A 20,132-nucleotide genomic window follows, 5' to 3' on the forward strand; every position below is an offset into this window, starting at 1 on the left:
GTGTGTGTGTGTGTGTGTGTGTGTGTGTGTGTGTGTGTGTGTGTGTTTGAATCTATTCTGTGTGGGGTTTGCTCTCCTTCCTAAATCTGTAAATTTAACTCTTTCTCCAAATTTTATCTGTTCTTTTTTCAAATATTCTTTGCTGCCCCATTTTCTTACTTCTTCAGTGACTTCAATTACATATAAACATATATTAGACCTTTTGATATTTTCTACAGGTTTCTGAGGATCCACTCACTTTTCTCAATCTCTCTTCTCTCTCTTCTTAATATTGGATCATTTATATTGAACTATTAAAGTTCACTGATTTTTTTTTCTCCTATTCTCTCTATTTTACTGTTAAACCCAACCAGTAAAGATTTTCAGATATTGTAACTTCCAGTTCTAGAATTTTCAGTCGGTTCTTTAAAAAAAAAATTTTTTTAGAATCACTTTCTGATCTAGCACCACACCTATCTGTGAAATATTCACATGAGGAATGGTGGGATAATTTTCTTAATCCTATTTTATATCTAGAGAAAGCAAGGAATTGAGGTTAAGAAGATTTATCAAGATTGGAGAAGGACTGATAAATAGAGCCAGGATACATAATATATTGTATGTATGATGATGGAGGATGATGGAGAAAAGAGAATGATTGGAGGAGATTAAGAAGTGTGGAAATGAGGGGGAGTTTGCGATTTCAAATAGGATGTTTAGGGAAAGCCTCAACGAGAAGATGAGGATAGAGAAAACATCTAAAAGAGGCTAAGATAGTTGGAAGAGCACATGCCCTTAGCAGAATATGCTATTATGTATATGTTATATATGGATCACTGGATCTTCCATTATATTTTTATGAATTAATGGAGTACAAGTTTATTATACTGAATCCCAAAAGCCAGAAGTAGTCATGACTTAAAATTGTCTTACGAACTATTTCATATCATGCCAGATTGGGTTCTTTAGAAGGGTTTGATGAGTGCCATGTAATAAGTTTTGGTTCTATGGGATATATTATATCCTTGACATATGTAAAGCACCTTATAGAGACTAACAATTGATAAATATTAAGTAGAAATAGAAGACTATGAAAAATTTCCTTTCCTCTGATGAATAGATAAATTGTAACTTCTACTCCCAGTAATTGGTGACTAGGAAATTCAGAACAACCCTCCCACTAAGAAAACCTCAAGAACTAGGTGAAATATTAAAAAAGAAAAAACCAATCTTCTTAGAAGCATCAAAATGTTAACAAGGTAGTGAGGAGTTTAAAAGCCAAAATCTAAAAGAGGAGAACCCAGAGAACAAGACTGATATTCAAATCTGATTTGGCCTTAAGGGCAGTGCCAATCCTAAACAAACAACTGTAAGACTGAGCTATACTTTCAACAAATTCCTGGGACCAGTGGGCAAAAGGCAAGACCTGCAACCCACCAGGAGTAGGGATTCTAATCAACCACCTCTACTTTAAACCGGGATCCCAAAGAGTTACAGCTTCAGGTGAGGTGAATCACCTGTAAATCAATCCCTGCCAAGAATTTCCTTCTGGCTTTGGGGCATCTGGGTGGTCCAGGGAACGTCAAGCCTTGAACTTGGTTTGAGATGGATCCTGACTGGTAAAACCTCAGGGCTAAGGCAAATGAAAATCTCTTTGGAATAAGATGCTATTACGCTAAGTGCCAAATAATTGTTAGAAATAATATTTAAAATATAATGTCCACCACAATGTCAAACGTTGCCAGTCCTACAGGGAAACAAAACATATTGAGCAAGAACCAGCAGAAACAACAGACAATTCAAGTAGGCCCATAAGCACTGGAGATAATGTCTGTTGTAATTATTAGCCACAAATTATAAAACCACCTTACTGTGTTTGAAGAAGAGAGAGAGACTCTCATATGAAGAGCAGAGAGAGTCAAAGGTAATGATTTAAGATGTAATAGCTGAGAATATTCAGAACTAATGAAAGACATCAAACTAGTTTCTACACAGTATATCTACACAGCACTCTCAGATACATCATAGTAAAACCATAAGAACCCAAAGAAACTGAAATGTATATATACCATATGCTAAAAGCAGCCATAGGGAAAAGGATGTATTACCTTCTAAGACATGAAGTTAAACTGATAGCTGACTTCTAAAAATCACTAATGGACATCAGAAGACAGTAACATAATGTTGTCAATATGCTGAAAGAAAACAATTGCCTGCTTAGAATTCTATTCCCAGTAAATATATGTATATATATATATATATATATACATATAAAATATATATCTTATATATTATATATCAATAATAAATATAAAGATTTTATTTTTATTTTTTTTATTTAAGATTTTTATTAAAATATAGCTAACATACAATATTATATTAGTTTCAGGTGTACACCATAGTTATTCAACATTTATATATGACACCATACCACACTATCACAATATTATTGACTATTCCCTATGCTTTACATTACATCCGCATGACTTATTTGTTTTATACCTGGAAATTTGAACCTCTTATTCCCCTTCACCTTTTTTCCCCCTTTTAAATTTTCCAATTACAGTTCATTCATTTTATTTCAATTCATTGCAATTACAGTTCATATATTTTATTAATATAAAATAATATAGGTGTATAGCATAGTGGTTAGACACTTATATAATTTAAGAAGTGATCCCCCTGACCGTCTAGTACCCACCTTGTACTATATATGGTTATTAACATATTATTGACTATATTCCCTATGCTTTAATTTACATCCCCATGACTATTTTATAACTATCAATTTGTGGTTCTTAATCCCTTCACCTATTTCAGCCTACCTCCCAATCCCCTTCCCATCTATCACCCCCAAAATCTAGTGCCATCTGACTCTATACATAGTTATTCTATTATTGACTATATTCCCTATGCTATACACTACATCCCCATGACTACTGTGTAACAGCCAATTTGTATTTCTTAATCCCTTCCCCTTTTTCACCCACCCCCAACTACCCTCCCAACTGGCAACAGTTGAAATGTTCTATATATCTATGAGTTTGTTTCGGTTTCATTTGTTTGGTTTTTTTTTTGTTGTTCTTTAAATACTACTTATAAGTGGAATCATATGACATTTGTCTTTCTCTATCTGACTTACTACACTCAGTACAATACCTTCTAGGTCCATTCATGTTGTTGTAAATGGCAAGATTTCATTCTTTTTTATAGCTGAGTAATAGCCCATTGTATATATGTACCAGCTCTTCTTTATCCATTCATCCATTAAGGTGCACCCAGGTTGCCTCCATATCTTGGCTATTGTAAACAATGCTGTAAATAAACATATAAATGCACACATCCCCTCAAAGTAGCATTTTGGGTTTCTTCAGGAAAATACCCAGAAGTGGGATTACTTGGTTCTTCTTTGTCTCTTGTTATAACCTTTGTTTTATTTTGTCTATATTGTGTAGTATAAGTTTTGCTACCCCCAGCTTTTTTTCATTTGTTTCCATTTTCATGAAATATCTTTTTCCTTCTCTTTACTTTCAGTCTGTGTGTGTCTTTCAATCTGAAGTGAGTCTCTTGTAGGCAGTATGTGTAAGAGTCTTGTTTTCTTACCCACTCAGCCATGCTATCTTCTGATTGGAGCATTTAAGCCATTTATGTTGAGAGTAATTATTGATTGATAAGTAGTTATTGCCATTTTATTATTCACATTGTTGATCGTTTTCTTCTTCTTAAACAAGTCCCTCTAAGATTCCTTATATTGGTTTGGTGGTGATGAATCCATTAACTTTTTCTTGTCTGAGAATGTCTGTATCTGTCCTTTGATTCTAAATGATAGCTTTGCTGGGTAGAGTGATCATGGTTGCAGGTCCTTGCTTTTCATCACTTTGAGTATTTCATACCACACCTTCTTGGCCTATAGAGTTTCTGTTGAGAAATCAGCTGACAGTCTTATGGGAGCTCCCTTGTAGGTAACTAACTGCTTTTCTCTTGCTGCTTTTAAGATTCTCTCTTTGTCTTTAACCTTTGGCATTTTAATTATGATGTGTTTTGGTGTGGACCTCTTTGGGTTCGTCTTGTTTGGGACTCTCTGTGCTTCCTGGGCTTGTGTATCCATTTCATTTGCCAGGTTAGGGAAGTTATTTCTTCAAATAGGTTTTTAATTCCTTGCTCTCTCTCTTTTCCTTCTCGTACCCCTATAATGGGAATGTTGGTATGCTTGATGTTTTTCCAGAGGCCCCTTAAACTCTCTTCACTTTTTTGTATTTATTTTTCTTTTTGCTGTTCTGATTGGGTATTTTCTGCTACTTTATCTTCTACATCGCTGATTCGATCCTCTGCTTCGTCTAATCTACTGTTGATTCCCTCTAATGTATTTTTTTTATTTTGCCCTCTAATGTATTCTTCATTTCAGTTCTTGTATCCTTTATTTCTGATTGGTTCTTTTTATGTTTACTATTAATATCTCAATGTTCATGTTTCCTATCTCTTTGTTGAAGTTCTTCCTTAGATCACTGAGCATCCTTATAGCCAGTGTTTTGCACTCTTTGTCTGAGACACTGCCTGTCTCCATTTTGCTTAGTTCTGTTTCTGGAGCATTGCTCTGTTCTTTTATTTGGGACATGTTTCTTCGTCTCCCCATTTTAACTGTCTTACTGTGTTTGTTTCTGTGTATCAGGTATGACTCCTGTGTCTCCCGGTCTTAGTAGAGTGGCCTCATGTAGTAGGTGTCCTGTGGGATCCAGTGGCACAGTTTCACTGGTTACCAGAGCCAGGAGCTCCAGGTGCTGTCTGTGGGTTGTGTGTGCCCTCCTGTTGTAGTTGAGTCTTGGTTGTTGTTTGCATGTCAGTGGGAGGAATTGACCCTCAGGCTATTTAGTTGTGAGAACTGGTTGTGACTACAGTGAAGGAGTTGTGGTGCAGAGGCTGATCCTACAGAGCAGGATTCACTTTAGCAGGGCTCTGGTTCATTCCCAGTGTGCCCTTTGGGTGGGTTGTCCTTGGAGGCAACAAGGTAATGATCCAGCTCAATCCAAAGCTGGCCAGTAAGCGTGCCATCTCTGGGCTGCCACCTAGGGGTACCACTACAGGCCAAGTTTAGCTACAGCCTTTGTCCTGCCCAGGGCCACCTGGTATGAGCCACAAAGCAGACCACAGATGGCTAATACTTCCACTAGGCTTGGAGGTATCTCGAGAGGCCAAACCACAAACTGAGGCCAGCTGCCACTAGTGCTGGGCTTAGGGCTGCTCAGCTAAAGATATGGGGCATGCTGAAATCAGATGCTGCTTCTTTTTGGGTTTCATGAACCTTTGAGAGATCTTAGGAAAGTCTGTACCATAAGCCAAGTCAGGCCATTTGTAAGGAAAAGCCACCGAAAGTGGCTTGGGTGTGCCCGAAATTTGGAAGGGGCAGGGTCCCAGAATCACCAGTGTGAGGCAAAGGGACAGCATTAGCCAGGTTAATGAAGACTCAGATATGGTTGCCACCTGCGTCAACAAAGAAACAATGGCTTCCACCAGCTCTTCTGTCTGGGAGAAAGCTGCCCCTCCAGCCCTTGCTCTAAAGCCAGACAATTCATATCCTTCCTATATGTCCCTGGTGCCTTTTGAGCTGCTGCTCCACTGCTGGAGCTCAGAGTGAGTGAGTCCATCAGCAAGTAAAGCTGTGTGTGGGCCCTTTAAAAGGAGCGCCTGGGACTGCAGCTGCCTTCCATCTCACTTAGCCACAATCTCCAATGGTTTTCACGACCAAAGGTTATGGGGGCTTTTCTCCCTGGCACTGGAACCCTGGGCTGGGAACCCTCGTTCCTCCGGGGGTGGGGAACCTCTTCAGTCAAGATGTCCCTCCTAATTTTTAATGGTCACAAAGAGGTGTGGGACCAGCCTGTTTCATGTCTCTGCCCCTCCTGCCAGTCTCGAGGTGGCTTCTTCTGTATGTCCTTAGTTGTAGAACTCTGGTTCAGCTAGACTTCAGTAAATTTTCAATAATGATTATTCTATAGTTTAGTTGTAAATTTGATGTGGTCACGAGAGAAGGCAAAAACGGCATTTACCTACTCTGTTATCGACTAGAAAATCTCTGTTATAAAGACTTTTTTAAAAATGAGAGCATTTGGAAAATTCTTAAAGATATATTTCAGGTTGAAGTAAAATAATCCAGATGGAAAGTCTGAGATGCAGAAAGAAATAAAGAGCAAAAACAACAAACAAACAAACAATACAAGTATCTTGTGGAATTTAAAACTCCATATAATTTAAAATTTTGACAACAATAGCAAATGAGCTGGATGTGGGTAAAGGGGGTTAAAGTGTTCATATGTTTCTGAATTGTATAGGCTAATAATAAAGATCAGTATTTATATTTGATTTCAGTAAGTTAACAATGCAAGGTTAAAAATAAAATAATAAATAAGAAAAAATAGTTTTTAAGCTAATACTAAAAGAAGACATAATTTAAATCTTTCAAAAGAGTAAAGGGGAAAAAATAATAATAAATCCTAGTCGATCCAAAAGAAGTCAGAACAAAAGAAAACAAATCATAGAAGAGGTAGGACATATTGAAATCATGAAATAAGATGATAGGTTAAAACTTAAATACATCAGTACTTACATTAAATGGAAATGGGCTAGCCTTACTACTGCTCAAATGTGCACTAAAGGTAGGAGGCCTGAATTCAGGTCCTGGTGTAATCATCAGCTAACTGTGAAATTCTGAGCAGTTCTCTGCACCTCAGCTCCCCCAAGACATGAGCACGTTAGGTTGGATAACGAGTGAGCTTCATTCAGTCCTCACAGACACGGAGACTGCTCCCATGACCTCTTTTCATAGGTCCCAGGTCTGAAGGTAGCCTTTTGTTGCTAAGGGTTTGTCACATTCCTAGAAGGAAGGGACGCCCTCTGCTGAGATAAAATTGAATTATCTTAAGCCTCTGTCAGCTACTGGGCAAGATACCTGTGATGACATATAGAAATCGTATATGTTAGAAGTGGAGAGGCTCTTTAACTAACTGTTCTTTTCTTGCCAGACTCTTCAACAACGATATACTTGAGTTAGCCAATGAAAAATGCAATGCATTGTTCTCTAAAGAAGGGTGGGCAGAACTTCCAAAGCTATTTATATTTATCCTCCCCCATAAGAAACTTAGATTTATCAACAATTAATATACCTAATGACACTGGTGCCCTCACTTGGTCCATATGTAATATGGTCACAGGTCACAAACAGGGCTAGAGTTATCCTGAAGGGAAAATGGGAATCCCACATCATAAAATGGTTGACCCTCACACCATCATTCCTTCATTGGCTTTCAGTGTATTGCAACATAATGCCGCTTATATTTTGCCAACTAACAATTTAGACACTTGGCTTAAGAAGGTTCCTACCAAAAAATTACAAGTTAAATAGAGCATTAATAGTGCAAGCTCAAGCAAAGAACAAGAAAATGGCAGAGCTGGCATTTTTCCTACTGCTTTAATCATATTACAAAGTAAAAACAATGATAATCGAATCAAATCTGCAAAGAAGCCTACTGAAAATACTAAACACTATCAAGATGGCTATTTGAAATACAAATTTATACCCTATGTAAGAAAACCCCAACTAATACCAGCTGTTATTAGCTCATGATAGAATGGGGCCATCATAATTAGCAGGAAACCTGAAACTATGGTTTATTACATTTTTTTCCATTCTTTTAAAATTTCTTTTGTATTTGTTTTATAATGAACTAATATGATAGCCTGTGTGTATAATTAGTAAACTATCAAGCAGACAGACAAACAGACATTTTGGAGATGTATGCTGGGGGAGGGGCATTATATAAACAAAGAAATCTTGAGACCCCAGGCCTAGTTAAAATTCAGATGCCTGAGGCTGACCTTAAGAGTGATATGAATCCTAGGGCTACCCGGGAACTGAACAGCCACAGGCCCTTGGACCAACGGTAAAGTGGCTCTGAAGGCAGGGAGAGGCTCTAGTTCCAGTCCGTGCCTCTCTCTAGGCAAGTGAAACATGTCTAGCCACCACTGGGTGGTCAGGCAGAGTTATTTCAGTCCCAGTTCCCTGGCAGAGGTGCTGTCCCAGCTCTCTGCTTAACTCAGGGAACCTGGTCTGCCGCAACGCATAGAGTTCACTTGGCCTCCATTTCCAAAGGAACTTGGACACACCCTACTTTCCACCTGCCCGGTGACTTCAACCTCCCAAACATTTGTTCTTTTCAGTTTTAAAAAGAGATTTTTCCTTTTGTTTCTGATTATGACATGTATTTTTAATGTTTTATATTCCTTTGATATCACCATTCCTATATGTTTGTATTAGAGTAGGGAGAAGTAGTCACGTGATTACTTTGCCATCCTGACTCAGAATCTTTGGACATTCATTTAAAAGGTTAACCAGCTGAAGCCCAGATGAGTTAGCTGAGCTTCCCAGGTGCCACAGCAAGGTATTATTAAATCCTAGTCTCTTGATTAATATAGAATGTTTTCTCCATTTCCCACAGTGAGGTATGAGCTTTTGCTTTGCCTATTTATGTAAAGTTATTTATTAAGCTTCAGTGGTCTGGAGATATAAAAATAATAACATCTCTTTTGTGTTTCAAACTTAATCAAATCAGTTATGATAGTGGCATGTATAGTGGCCCTTGCAAGACCTGTGTGCTTCTTCTTGAATTGTCCGAGAACATTGGGGGCTATTTGATCTAAAATAGCCGTTCCTCCTATCATGGTCCTGTTTCTTCTCTCCCTAACAGAAGCTTCCCTGGTGGTCTAGTGGTTAGGATTCGGCGCTCTCTCCCTAACAGATATTTCACTTCCAATTAATCCAAGCTATTTAGTATCCAATTACATGGACTATGTGACCCAATTCTAATCAAGTAGATATGAGAGCAAGAGGGAATACTTCTAGAAAAGATTTCCCCCACTCCTAATAAGAGAGATAAGAAAAGGCAACTCCCCTTTTGTTTTCCCTGGACATTGAAAATGTCTGATGCAGCTTTTGGGACTTCCATAGATATATATTGACCTTAAACTGAGCCAGATGAGAGTAAAGTAGAGAAGTGGGAAGCACCAGGTCCTAATGATGCCATTGGGCCAGTGTGTTAACAAGCCTGGTTTTTCTCAGCCTCTGACTGTTTTCTCTGTGAGATACATTTCTCTATTATTTATACCACTTTGAGTTAAGGTTTCTGTGACTTGAACACAAAAGCATCCTAACTGATAATACCTGCTTCCAAATAGCTCCAGCAGTGAATAGGATCATATAGACCAGCACTGTCCAATAGAAATACAATGCAAGCCACAAATATAGGCCAAATATGTCATTGGACATTTTTTAGTAGCCATAACAAGAGGAAATTAGTTTCAGTGATGTATTTTTAACCTACTACATGCAAAATATTATCATTTTGACATGCAGCCAATATAAAAATTAAGATATTTTACAATCTTTTTTTTATGAAATCTCCAAAATCCAGTGTGCATTTTATACTTATAGTACATATGTCTATCCAGACTAGCCACATTTCAAGAGCTCAGAGTGGCTGCGAATGTAGAGAGTTCTCCAGCAGGCTGTGTTGGGGACTGCATCGCCCCTCCTACTGCTGCATTCAGGGTTGGAAATGGACCAAGTGGGGCCCTCTGCTGGGGCTTCTGAGATAAGCTTTTTTTTTTTTTTGAGCCCCTTATGTCTGGGAGGTGGGAATGTGGTGTTCAAGCTTGCCTCAGTCTCATGCTGAGATGGACTAGCTCTGCTCACAGGGACATTCAGGCCTAGTCCTCAGCACAGGTCACGAGCTAGATGCTCCTTTCTCCCTGTGAGTTACACTGAGAGGGCCATCCATGTCCTTTCCTGCTGGTGTAGTTCAGTCAGGACCACACTGAACTTCAAAATAAATGAGATCTTATCGCTCTCTTACCAGAAGGCATCTTCACCTCCCTCCCTATAATTTTTTTTTAACTCTTTGTGGATCACATCATAACACTTTAATGGACCTCTGTAGAACAAAGGCCTTGACATGAGCAGTAAACTTATTCTTTAGGCCATAAATGACATTTTACCTTCCAGGATACTAGGTACCTACTCACCTTATGTTTGAAAAATTGAGAAGGGACATTGGAGTCCCACACAGGCAAAGAAATCAGTAGCAATTTTTAAAGGAAGCTTTTCTGGCTTAAGGTCTAATCAGCTAACAAAACAAAAGTAAAAACAAACATATAACAACAAAAAAAAACTTCCACGTTTTCTTTCAGCTAGAGATTTAGAAGAGTGAATAAAAAGACATAGGGGGTGCCTGGTGACACGTAACTTTATTATTTTTATAATAGCTGAAAGCTAGTGCTGTTGCCGCCAGCAAAAGCATCCATGTAGCCGACAGCACACGAACACCTACCTTAAAGCAAGGGTGTCAGGTGGCAGTAACAGAAGTAATGACAGGAAAAAATGGAGGACCTGCTAGAGGAGTTATGAAATCCCACATTTCCTTTTCCATGGGATATTTAGAATCAGGACTGGCCCTTTTGCCTGAGCAAGCTACAGGAGAGATCTAAAGAGGGATGTAGGTTTTCTGTGAATTTGTAGTGCTAGTTAGGTTGGGGGTGGGTAGGGAGGGTTCAGATGATTCTCCTGAACAGTAACATTCAGTTTTAACCTTGTTTGCACACATAGCAGGCTGTTACAGAAGATAAAAAACACCAGTTATTGACAGTCTGAAGCTATTGACATTAGCTTTTAACTGCAACTACATTTCTGGTTCTCTCTTCTCTGTGGAATGTGTAAAATAATGATGGACTATGATGATGGTTCCCAAATTTTCCTGATTTTAGAATCGCCTGCAGAGCATTTACAAATCCCAGTGCCCAGGCTGTGACCCAGACCAATTAAACCAAACTCTCTGGAGGAGGGGCCCAGACATTAGCACTTTCTAAACCTCCCCAGATGATCACTGTGTATAGTCAGGTGTGAGAACAAGTGGATTATGAAATTCATGGTGTCTGTTGCTAACAGAGACTTGAAAAAATATTCATATCAAAATAGGTTTAATAAAGAATATTCAGGTGAAGTTGATGCTGTTGATGGACTGCTCGAAAATTCTTCTTCCTTCTTCTTTTTCAATAAAGCCCCCATTTGTTCAGCCTGTGGCCATGTGCTTCAAAGAGTAAATCATGATTGGCCTTTCCTTTGTTGAGGGATGGAAAGACTGGGGGTTACACATTGGGAATGGGGACGACATCCCTCAGTGTACCTCCCGAGGCCTAACCTTTAGAAAAACCACGTGATACTTGTATAGTAGAAGTGGGGACAAGATTGGGAGAAGGAAGTGTTACATTGATCAATGTAGGTGGAAAGATGTCAACAGGGCATAATGAGTGGGTTCTTACCAGTCTAATGATATTGTACATCAGAACCAGCCTCAAAGCTGCATACAGGGTTCTGGGAAGAACATGAGCTGCCAGAGAGTGGTTCTATTAGCTGTATTAGATTTGAACTTTCTTTCCCTTTCTCATGTCTGTGATGGCTGATAATGTTCCTTGAGCAGGAGAGCTGTTTTGAATTCCTCCCACTTAGAGTAAATTTCGATGCTTCTGTCAGCAGGGTGAACCAATTTACCAGGCAGCAAAAATGTGCCCAGAGAGACGGGCTTCCTGGGGAGCCAGGCAGTCACTGGAGAGTCCGGCCCAGCACACAGGAGAGGTAGCTTGTGGGTGTGCATTTGCCTTCAGGGACTCATTTTTAAAGGACTGCTGTTCTGGAAGCCTGGCTGTGCCTGCCCAGCCCTAGCCGGTGGGAGGATTCTGTGGGCATTCTTCTGCAAGTAGACAAATGGGCTCTGAGAGGAAATTAACTTGTTTAAATGTAAGGCAGTCTTTAAAAACTAACAGGGAAAGCCACTGTAGAGATACACATGTGAGTGAGTTATTACATGATCTGTAAGAAAGACTAACATCATATCTCTTCTAAGGTCCTCTTTGAATGCTTGTAGAAACTAAACATCTCCCATGAGGACAGGTTCCACTTCCAGCAATGTCTGAGGAGCTCCTATTAAACCAACCCTCCTGCAAATAACTATAAACTCCAGACTAAATATTTAAAACCCACTACTGAAAGCATTGAAAAGTAAAAGGATGAAAATATTATATATATATATATATATATATATATATATATATATATATGCGCAATGGCTTTACATTGAAATCTAGAAAACATTGCTGAAAAAAATTAAAGACCTAAATAAACAGAGAGATATGCCATGTTCGATATTGCAAGACTCAATTTTGTTAAGATGTGAATTCTCCCCAAATCCCAAATTAATATATAGATTCAATGCAATTCTTATTAAATAAAAAAATTCTTATTAATAAAAAAAGCCCAGCAGGCTTTTTTTTTTTTTGGTAGACATCAACAAGCTGATTCTGTAATTTATACAGGAGTACAAAGAACCTAGATGAACAAGAACAATTTTGAAAAAGAAGAACAAAGTTGGAGAACTTACACTGCCTTATTTCAAGACTCACTACTATAAAGCTAAGACAGGCTGGTCTCAGTGAAACAATACACATATAGATCAGTGGAGAGTTCAGGCATAGGCCCACACGTAGGTGGCAAATAGATTTTTTTTTTAAGTGTCATGGCAATTCCATAGGGAAAGTATAATCATTTCAACAAATGGTGCTGAAACAATTGAGTATCCCTAGGCAAAAAAAAATGCATCTTGATCCTAACCTCCCAGGATATGCAAAAATTAACTCAAAATGGATCATAGATTTAAATCTAAGAGTGAAAACTATAAACTTAGGATAAAACACAAGAGTAAGTCTTTGCAACCTCGAAATAAGCAAAGATTTCTTAGGACACAAAAAAACACAAACTATAAGAAAAAAATTTATTAAATTGGACTTCATCAAAATTAAAACTTTCTATTCTTTGGGAAGTACCATTAAAAAAATGAAAAGATAGGAGATCCAAGATGGCAGAGAAGATAAACATTGTGCCTGCATCCTTCCATGAACACATTCAAATTACAACTAAAAGGACTGGCCGAGTGGCTCAGTTGGTTAAGAGCTCGCTCAGGAGTGTGAGCTCTAAGTAACAGGGTCCCCGGTTCGATTTGTGGCCTGAGCTGGGCTGCCAACAGCTGCCAACAGGTGGCAGGATGGCTCAGCTAAAATTAAAAATAAATAAATAAAAAATAAAATCACAACTAAGTTACAGAACAATCAACATGGAGAATCATCTGAAGTCTATCCAAACAGAAGTCCTATAACTAAAAATATAAAAAGGAGCCACATTGAGACTGGTGGGAGGGGCAGAGATGCAGAATGCAGGCCCCAAATCTCCATGTGGTGGTTGAGAATCAGGATGGATATCTTAACTGCAGAGGTTCCCCTGGAGGAGCAAGAGACCCCAGCCCCACACCAGACTCCCCAGCCCAGAGTACTGGTGCCCGGAAGAGAAGCCCCCACAATACCTGGCTGTGAAAACCCATGGGGATTCTGATTGGCCAGGTGGGACAGAGACTGTGGGACACCCAGATGTCCTCTTAAACAGCCCGCGCACAGACTCACTCACTCGCAGGCACTCACCTAGGGTTACGGTGAATGAATGGTGACTCAGGGGTGTCAGAGGTGCATGGGGAGCAGACTGAGGTGTGTGGCTTGGAGTGAGGGCTGGAGGACAGTTGCCATTTTCCCTGTGAGGTGTCTTCCTCCCTTGCAGCTGGAAGGCGTGCACTATCTTTCCTGTGTTACACCCGCCCCCTATGCTTCTGGCCAAATCTGAATCTAATTGGCCAGGTGACCTGCACTGGGATCCTGTCCCACCCAACTTGTTCAATGACGGAGGCGCTTTCTCATGAGCAGCCAGCCCTGCCCATACTGTCTGCACTCTTTCTTGGAAAACTATCTGAGTCTGGAAGGCCCCAGGTAGGCAGTGACTGGTCTTGGTGTGCTCTGAGACTTTTGCTGAGTTTTTCCAGGCACAGCACTGGCACCAAACCAGAAATTACATTAAACTGGTAACCACAACTCTTCCCATTCTAGTGACTACCTGAGACCCTCTCTCACCCGGCTTGCATACTGCAAGAGGCTCTATCAGTGGCTCAACCTTAAGGGAGCTGGCAGGTGGTAGCAGACCTTGGAGTGTCCTGGATTTTTGCAGAGCCACCTCAGGCCCAGTAATGGTGGAGGACATCCTTGGTTCACAGCGTGGCGTCTCCCATATGCCTCTAGGTTTAGCACAGGCAGCGAGACACCACAGATTGCTTTGTAGCTCCTACCAGGTAGTCCCCAGCTGGTCACAGGCAGTGAGTGATCTGGGCCTGCACCGGAGCCCCTCTCAGGAAGCCCCAGAACCAACATACTTGAAGATTGGCTTCAGACCACCACCCAATTAGCCCTACAAGTGGCACACACAAAGGGCAGTCTCAACAAGCACCAGAGCTCACTGGGGTGAATCCTGCTCAGTAGGGTAAGCCCCCTGCACAGCAGTTGCTAAGCTGTGGACATGCCCAAACCCTACAGCCAATCAGCCTGAGGGTCAATCCCACCCACTGACATGCCAATAGCAATCAAGGCTCAAGGAGGGCACACACAACTCATACAAAGGACGCTCATGGAGCACCTGGAGCAGGTGCCCAGGGAGACTGTTCCAGGGCCCCACAGAGAACCTACTACATAAGGCTACCCAACCAAGACAGGGACACGTAGCAGATCTACCTAATGCACAGAATCAAACAGAGAGGCAGCCAAAATGAGGAAACAAAAAGATGAGTCCCAAATGAAAGAACAGGAAAAATTCCAGAAAAAGAACTAAACAAAATGGAGGCAAGCAACCTACCAGAGTTCAAAACAATGGTTATAAGGATGCTCAAGGAACTTAGTGAGAATTTCAACAAAGAGATAGCAAGCATAAAAAAGGACACAGAAACCAAAAAAAAGAACCAGTCAGAAATGAAGAATACAATAACTGAAATGAAAAATGCACTAGAAGGGTTCCAGCAGAGTAGATGAAACAAAGGATCAAATCAGTGATTTGGAAGACAAGGTAGCAGAAACTCAATCAGAACAGCAAAAGGAAAAAAGAATTTAAAAAAATGAGGATAGCTTAAGAGAACTCTAGAACAAAATCAAGTGTACCAACATTCGCACCATAAGAATACTAGAAGGAGAAGAGAGAGAAGGAATTGAGAACCTATTTGAAGAAATAATGACTGAAAAATGTCCTAACCTGGTAAAGGAAATAGACATACAAGTCCGGGAAGCACAAAGAGCCCTAAACAGGATAAACACAAAAGGCCCACACCAAGAAACATTATAATTCAAATGGCAAAGGTCAAAGACAAAGAGAGAATCCTAAAAGCAGCAAGAGAAAGACAACTAGCAACTTAAAAGGGAGCTCCCGGGCCAGCCGAGTGGCGCGATGGTTAAGAACTGGCTTGGGACGCCAGATGGCCCTGGTTCAGATCCCACATATGAGGGCCAGTGACACTGCCCTCTACAGCTAAGATGCTGAACAACAGCTCGACCTGGAGCTGGGCTGCTGTGAGTCGCCTGCCATGGCATAGGCTATAGCCTCTGCTGCAGTGGGTTGCCATGGGCTACCGTATGTAGCCAGCAGCCAGCGTGAGCAGCCAGCAGCCGCAGTGAGTGGCCGTCCAGAAGCCAGTGACTGATCTGCTTCCCCCGTTGCGAGTGCAACGATGCTGCCAACTTGGGCCAATGAAGCAACGTCCTCCACAACTAGACTGAAGAACAAAACGACAGCAACTTGTCTGTTCCCCTTCCCCCAATTCCCCAGCACTGTTCCCATCCCCCCAATACCCCAATAAAAATCTTAAAAAAAAAAATCGAAGGACAGATAAAAAGAGCTTCCCAGACAAGAAAAAGCTAAAGGAGTTCATCACCACCAAACCAGTATTACAGGGAATGTTAGAAAAATTCAAAATTATGAATAATAAAATGGCAATAGTTACATATCTGTCAAAAATTACTTTCAATGTAAATGGATTAAATGCTCCAATCAAAAGACAATAGGAGGACTGAATGGATAAAAAACCAAAACCCTTACATATGCTTCCTACACGAGACTCACTTCAGATTGAAAAACACACAGAGACAGAAAGTAAAGGGATGGAAAAAGATATTTCATGAAAATGGAAAAGAAAAAAAAAACACAAACAAAAACCTGGGGTAGCAATACTTATCCCAGACAAATAGACTTTAAAACAAAAGCTATAAGAAGAGACAAAGAAGGACCCAGTAATCCCACTTTAGAGTATTTATCCGAAAAACCCAAAACGCTACTTTGAGGATATGTGTATATTCATATGTTCATTGCAGCATTGTTTACAATGGCCAAGATGTGTAGGCAGCCTGGGTGTCTATCGATGGAAGAATGGATAAAGGGGAGATGGTGCATATATACAATGGAATATTGCTTGGCTATGGAAGGGAATGGATTCTTGCTATCTGTGGTAGCATGGATGGACCTGGAGGGTATTGTGCTGATTGGCATGTCAGACAGAGAAAGACAGATGCTTTGTGATTTTGCTTATCTGTGGAATCTAAAGAACAAAATAAACAAACAAAACAGGAACAAACTTGTAGATACAGAAAACATTTTGATGGTTGCCAGATGGGATGGGGGTTGGAGGTGTGGGTGAAAAAAGGGGAAGGGATTAAGAAGTACAAATTGGTTGTTATACAGTAGTCATGGGGATGTAGGGTGTAGCATAAGGAATATAGTGAATAATATTTTAATAACTATGTATGGTGTCAGATGGGTACTAGATTTATTGGGGTGATGGGAGAAGGTGTTAGGGACAGGGTGAAAAAGGTGAAGAAATTAAGAAGTATAAATTGGTAGTTACAATATAGCCATGGGGATGTAAATAAGGTATAGGGAATATAGTCAATGATACGGCAATAATTGTTTATAGTGACAGGTGTGTACTAGACCAATCATAAAATCACTTTTTAAATTATATAATTGTCTAACCACTATGCTGTACACCTGAAATTAATATAAAATAATATTGAATGTCAACTGTAATTGAAAAATTAAAAAGTAGGGGAGGTAAAGGGGTATAAAAAGTCTAAATTTCCAGGTATAAGACAAATAAGTCATGGAGATATATGTACAGTATGGGGAATATAGTCAATAATATTGTGATAGCATAGTACAGTGTCAGATGGTTACTGGACTTATAATGGTGACCATCCCTTTCTAGGTATATAAATGTTGAACAATTATAATGTACCCCTGAATCAAATATAATATTGTATGTTAGCTACAGCTTTAATAAAAATCTTTTTAAAAATTTAAAAAATAAAAAGAGAATGAAAAGACAAATCACAGACTGGGAGGAAATATTCATGATACATATGTCTGATAAAGAACCAGAATAAAGAACTCAATAATAAAAAGACAAGTAATCAGTTAATTATGGGCAGGTTTGAATAGTTACTTCATGAAAGAAAACATATGAATGACAAATAAGCACACAAAAAGATGCTCAGCCTCACTTATGATTAGGGCAATGCAAACTGAAATCACAATGAGAAACAACTGTATACAGACCCTCTAGAATGGCTAAAATAAAGAAGAAGGAAAGTACTACGTATTGGTAAGAATATGGAGCAACCAAACCCTGATACAGTGTTCGTGGGTGCATTTTATTATATGTGAATTATATCTCAATAAAGCTTTAAAAAAAGAGTTAAGCCAATGAAGTTTCAAAACAGTGGCAAATGATTTACAAGAAAAGCAAACCAAACAAAACCAAAAATGGAATAATTGCTAATATTTAAAGAGGCACTATGCTAAATCTTTGTTACATTGTATATACATATTACATTATATATATTACATATATTACATATATATTATATATGTATACAGATATAGATGATATAGATATATACCAGGGGTGCCAAAAATGTATACAGGTGGACACTTTGGTCAATGTTTCTCAAGCAATAGTTCGCTATAATCAGAAGTGTATGGACGCTGATGGTAATCATTTTGAGCACCTCTTGTAATTGCAGAAGTCAAACATGACTTGTATTCATCTTTTGTTTTCGGTATATAGAGTATTACAATTTTAATAGTTTTTTTCCTTTCTTAAAATGTGTATACATTTTTTTGTCATCCCCAGTACATATGAGGTCTGACAATTAAGTTTGCAAACTTGTTGTACTGATGTTGCTAAACTTGTTTTGACATCAGAGGGATTATTCATTATGAATTTGTACCAACTGGACAAACTAAATTTACTATTGGGTTGTCGGAAAAGTCATGACGTATTTTTTCTATGTTTTCCGTTGCAAAAATGCATCATGACTTTTCCGACAACCCAATATTTGGAAGTGCTGGAAAGCCTGTGTGAAAAAGTTAGATGAAAATGACCTGAACTTTTCGCCAACAATTCATGGCTCTTGCATCACAACAATGCACCAGCTCACACAGCAGGAAGTTTTTGGCCAGTAAACAAATAACTGTACTGGAACACCCTCCCTACTCACCTGATCTGGCCCCTAATGACTTCTTTCTTTACCCAAAGAGAAAAGAACTATTGAAAGGAAGACATTTTGTTGACATTCATGACATCAAGGGTAATACGACACAGCTCTGATGGCCATTCCAGAAAAAAAGTTTCAAAATTGCTTTGAAGGGTGAACTGGGTGCTGGCATCGTAGCATAGCTTCCCAAGAGGAGTACTTCAAAGGTGACCATAGTGATATTCAGCAATGAGGTATGTAGCACTTTTTCTAGATGAGTTTACAAACTTAATTGTCCAACCTCGTATATATTATATTGGGTCGTCGGGAAAGTCACAATGTATTTTTCTATGTTTTTCAATACAAAAACGCATCATGACTTTCCCGATGATATTATATATATGTATATATGTCTGTGTATATATGTATGTGTGTGTATATATGTATATATATACACACACACATATATATTTTTTATCATTAAATCTTGACAAAGAGCCTATGACATTGGTATAATTATTATCTCTATTTTAGAGTTGGGCAAACTGAAGCTTATAGAGATTCAGTGGTGAAGCCTGTGTAGGCTGATGACAGTATCTAAACCCTTAAGCATTAGCAAGAAGAAGCTAAATTGCTACCTTGCAGGCTTCTTTAAGGCTGGTCATAAAATTGGGTGAACATAATGCTCAAGAAAATATAATAAATTTTCTCTGAGTCTTGCTCCAATTTTATACACAGTAGTGTAGGAGTAAGCTCTTTATGGAATTATATTCATTTGAAACGGCTTGTGCTCTAGCTCTGGTTCCACAATATACCAGCCTCATAACCATGTAGAAATTCCTTACCCTTGGTTTCCTCCACTGTGAAATGGAGGTCTAATCCCTCCCTTCTCTACCTCAAATGTCTAATGTGAGGATGTAATAAATACTGTAGTTGAAAGTGCATTTGTAAACTATAAAGCCCTACACAGTTGCAAATCATTTGAATAAGCAAGAAAGTTATATTGCAGCCTTGAGTCCAGAACAAACTTGAGCTTCTCTTTGGCTTGGATTTTCAGTATTCATACAGATATCCCCATTTACATTCGTTCCCCATTCCCAAACAAAACTCCATTTCCATGTAAATTGTTGAGAAAGTGAGAAATATTTATTCTAAATAATCCTTGATGTTTGATGGTAATCAAAACATGTTCATATGCTATCAAGGTCTGAGTACAAACACAGGAAGAATCTGGGTTTGGTTAATCAGAAGACTGCCCTTCGAGCACAGGGGTTAGTGGAAGCTCCACGAAACCAAGTAAAGGTTAAGTGGTTAAGTGGATTCTGCAAAAATTCAAATTTAACCCTATGCTCTTCCCTAATACAATTTTATTTCTCAGTTCTATAAATTTCTGATCTCCTTTGTCTATTCCATTTCTCTGAATCTGGTTGTCATGTCCTTTGTCTGCCCTGAGATAAAGACAACAGTCCATTTTCACCACTAGCAATTTTGTAGACATTAATGGTAGCAAAAGAAAATCATCCTAGAGTTAATGTCTTCATTTCATCACAGTTTGAAAAATAAAATGGGGTATGGAGTTACACATGGCAGCAAGGAGCTACTAAAGTGACACAAGAAACATTCTGATCCAGTCTATAAGGTGTGTGTGTGTGTGTGTGTGTGTGTGTGTG

General features: G+C 39.1%; 1 protein-coding gene across 2 annotated transcripts in view; it reads right to left on the reverse strand.

Annotated features, from left to right (window-relative positions):
* ZNF366 (zinc finger protein 366) overlaps positions 1-20,132 on the reverse strand; it is a 311,266-nt gene that overhangs the window by 78,983 nt on the left and 212,151 nt on the right. The gene's annotated exons all lie outside the window — the stretch shown is intronic.

This window comes from Hipposideros armiger, unplaced genomic scaffold (genome assembly GCF_001890085.2).
Source record: "Hipposideros armiger isolate ML-2016 unplaced genomic scaffold, ASM189008v1 scaffold_432, whole genome shotgun sequence".
Lineage (NCBI taxonomy): Eukaryota > Metazoa > Chordata > Mammalia > Chiroptera > Hipposideridae > Hipposideros > Hipposideros armiger.